The sequence below is a fragment of the Salvelinus sp. IW2-2015 genome, unplaced genomic scaffold (assembly GCF_002910315.2).
Source record: "Salvelinus sp. IW2-2015 unplaced genomic scaffold, ASM291031v2 Un_scaffold5712, whole genome shotgun sequence".
Taxonomy (NCBI): Eukaryota; Metazoa; Chordata; class Actinopteri; order Salmoniformes; family Salmonidae; genus Salvelinus; species Salvelinus sp. IW2-2015.
In genome coordinates, this window is record NW_019946977.1 from 2,297 (window position 1) to 6,365 (window position 4,069).

At 41.7% G+C, this 4,069-nt stretch overlaps 1 long non-coding RNA gene across 1 annotated transcript; it reads left to right on the plus strand.

Moving 5' to 3' along the window:
- The first annotated feature begins 1,582 nt into the window (after positions 1-1,582).
- Positions 1,583-3,677, plus strand: LOC112078460 (uncharacterized). The gene is made up of 3 exons (XR_002895685.2): positions 1,583-1,727; positions 2,410-2,476; positions 3,611-3,677. It is a non-coding gene; the product is annotated as an uncharacterized lncRNA (long non-coding RNA).
- The last annotated feature ends 392 nt before the right edge of the window (positions 3,678-4,069 follow it).

Consider the following 4,069-nt stretch of genomic DNA (forward strand, 5'->3'; position numbering starts at 1 on the left):
ATACCTTTCTCAAGGATTTAACCCTCAAAGATATCTGCTCTCCAATATACTTTCTCAGGATTTAACCCTCAAAGATATCTGCCTCCAAATATACCTTTCTCAAGGATTTAACCCACAAAGATATCTGCTCTCCAAATATACCTTTCTCAAGGATTTAACCCACAAAGATATCTGCTCTCCAAATTACCTTTCTCAAGGATTTAACCACAAAGATATCTGCTCTCCAAATATACCTTTCTCAAGGATTTAACCCTCAAAGATATCTGCTCTCCAAATATACCTTTCTCAAGGATTTAACCCTCAAAGATATCTGCTCTCCAAATATACCTTTCTCAAGGATTAACCCACAAAGATATCTGCTCTCCAAATATACCTTTCTCAAGGATTTAACCCACAAAATATCTGCTCTCCAATATACCTTTCTCAAGAGTTAACCCACAAAGATATCTGCTCTCCAAATATACCTTTCTCAAGGATTTAACCCACAAAGATATCTGCTCTCCAAATATACCTTTCTCAAGGATTTAACCCACAAAGATATCTGCTCTCCAAATATACCTTTCTCAAGGATTTAACACACAAAGATATCTGCTCTCCAAATATACCTTTCTCAAGGATTTAACCCACAAAGATATCTACTCTCCAAATATACCTTTCTCAAGGATTTAACACACAAAAGATATCTGCTCTCCAAATATACCTTTCTCAAGGATTTAACACACAAAGAAATCTGCTCTCCAAATATACCTTTCTCAAGGATTTAACACACAAAGAAATCTGCTCTCCAAATATACCTTCTCAAAGGATTTAACCCACAAAGATATCTGCTCTCCAAATATTACCTTTCTCAAGGATTAACACACAAAAATCTGCCTCCAAATATACCTTTCTCAAGATTTAACACACAAAGATATCTCCTCCAAATATACCTTTCTCAAGGATTTAACCCACAAAGATATCTGCTCTCCAAATATACCTTTCTCAAGGATTAACCCACAAAGATATCTGCTCTCCAAATATACCTTTCTCAAGGATTTAACCCTCAAAATATCTGCTCTCAAAATATACCTTTCTCAAGGATTTAACCCTCAAAGATATCTGCTCTCCAAATATACCTTCTCAAGGATTTAACCACAAAGATATCTGCTCTCCAAATATACCTTTCTCAAGGATTTAACCTCAAAGATATCTGCTCTCCAAATATACCTTTCCAAGGATTTAACCCTCAAAGATATCTGCTCTCCAAATATACCTTCTCAAGGATTTAACCCACAAAGATATCTGCTCTTCCAAATATACCTTTCTCAAGGAATTTAACACACAAGATATCTGCTCTCCAATATACCTTTCTCAAGGATTTAACCCACAAAGATATCTGCTCTCCAAATATACCTTTCTCAAGGATTTTAAACCCTCAAAGAATCTGCTCTCCAAATATACCTTTCTCAAGGATTTAACCCACAAAGATATCTGCTCTCCAAATATACCTTTCTCAAGGATTAACCACAAAGATATCTGCTCTCCAAATTCCATCTGACGGTACAAGTGAAAGGTTAAAAGCGAAGGCCTGATGTCTCCACAGACAGACCTGATAGTGCTGAAGGAGGTGCATGGAGCCGATGTCTGTTGACGCGCTGGCCTCCTCTCACCCTCTCTCTGCTAAAGAGGAAGACATCATGAGGCCTGCACAGATCAGTGAACTGTTTGACACCATCACCTACAGCAAGGTACGCTTCTAATCACACCTCTTACTGGCAACCTGCTGGCTTCACAACACAGCACAGCATGCCATATTCACCTGGGTCAAAATCACCTGCGTCACAATCACCTGGGTCAAAATCACCTGGTCACAATCACCTGGGTCAAAATCACCAGGGTCAAAATCACCTGGTCAAAATCACCTGGGTCACAATCACCTGGGTCAAAATCACCTGGGTCACAATCACCTGGGTCAAAATCACCAGGGTCAAAATCACCTGGGTCAAAATCACCTGGGTCACAATCACCTGGCGTCAAAATCACCTGGGTCAAAATCATCTGGGTTAAAATCATCTGGGTTTAAAATCATCTGGGTCTAAGTCAACTTATTTTTTTTTATCGGCATTACATTGAAATAGCAAATGCACATATCCTTATGGAAATTAAATCATTTTCTGTCTGCATTTCTCGGGGATTTTGACTCAGACGAGAGAAGCAGGCTACTGGGCCATGACAAGGCAGACATGTTCATTTCTTATATCCTGTGTTCTCTTCCTCCCAGGGGCGGCAGGCTGTACGGGCCATGACAAGGCAGACGTGTTTCATTTCTTATATCCTGTTTTCTCTCCTCCAGGGAGCGGCAGGCTGTACTGGGCCATGACAAGTCAGACGTGTTTCATTTCTTATATCCTGGTGTTCTCTTCCTCCCAGGGAGCAGCAGTTCTTGAGGATGCTGTCTGAGTTCTTGACAGAGCCGGTCTTCTCCCGAGGACTTAGTGTGAGTATTGTTTATGTACATGTCTAATTACTACATTTTGTTCCACATCATTTTGTTTATATATATATATAAAAGTGAGAACTTACAGTTCCCTCCCTGAAGGAGGGAACGAGGCATAACATGCTATGGGGAGTCAACGACCAATCACATTCACCTGAAGAAAACTAAAAACACACCAATGGGCAAATGAATAAGAGACCCGCCTCTCAGAAGCCACACCCTCCTGGCTATGACACTGGAGCTCGCAATTATTTCAAATCAAATCCAAATCAAATTTTTATGGTCACATACACATATTTAGCAGATGTTGTCTGAATTCCGGTAGACGGAAACGGCCGATGACTTGGCCCGATTCTGGGCAGTCATTCATTTTGATTCTGGGCTGAGTCCGACACCTGATTCTGGGCCGATTCAATCAGTTCCAGCTCCCCGGGAGAGGGCGGCTTCTGGGCAGATTCCTCATTGCTAGCTAGGTACTCTCTCCCCACTAATAGACACCTGATTCTGGGCCGATTCAATCAGTCCAGCCCCCGGAAGAGGGCGGCTTCTGGGCAGATTCCTCATTGCTAGCTAGGTACTCTCTCCCCACTAATAGACAACTAAGTCTGAGCCGAATCCAGTAGTCTTTGTTTGCTTGAAAAAGTTTGGAAATAGCGTGACACGGTCTCCTTCAGGCGAGCTGAAGAGCGAAGAATTGAGGAAATGAACGTTATAGCCAGGAAGGTGAGCTTCCTAGYGCYGGCTTTGCATTCAATGTCCCATTGGACATGTTTTAGTTTTCTTCAGGTGAATGTGATTGGTCGTTGACTCCCCATAGTGTCATCTCGGGGCTCCTGAGTGGCGCAGCGGTCTAAGGCACTGCATCTCAGTGCAAGAGGCATCACTAGAGTTCCTGGTTCAAATCCAGGCTGTAGGACAACCGGCCTTGAGAGTCCCGTAGGGCGGTGCACAATTGGCACAGCGTCGTCCGGGTTTGGCCTGTATAGGCCGTCATTGTAAATAAGAATGTGTTATTAATTGACTTGCCTAGTTAAATAAAGGTTAAATAATAAAATAATAATTATACAGAGTGACCGACTGAAAGGGAAGTGATTTGATATTTTGACTCTGAAATGTGACTTGATTTCTCCACAGACGTATCTGAATACATTCAAGTACAGCAACACAGTCTACCAGGACCTCTGGAAGCACCTGCAGATGGTAATACATGATCACTGTCCTAATGTTTACCTTCATATACCTTTCCCATTATTAATTAAGGGCCCGATTCAGACTTAGGAAATGTATGCCTTTCCTAATCACTTCTCAATAGCTGGTATTCAGACTTACCTTATGAAGGTGRGTAACGAGCGTTGCAGGTGTGGTTCCCTTACGCGCGCTGAATACATTTAATTCAACTGTTGAACAACATCCCACTTGCTGACCAGCACAGTTTCTGGTGGAGTTTTCATTCAATAGGGTTTTCAGTACATTTATCTTAAGCCATCCCTTTAAATACGGAGTACATTTATCTTAAGCCATCCCTTTAAATACGGAGTACATTTCATTGTGTGGACTCACTAGAATACATTTAGAGAACGGGTTCAGAAGACG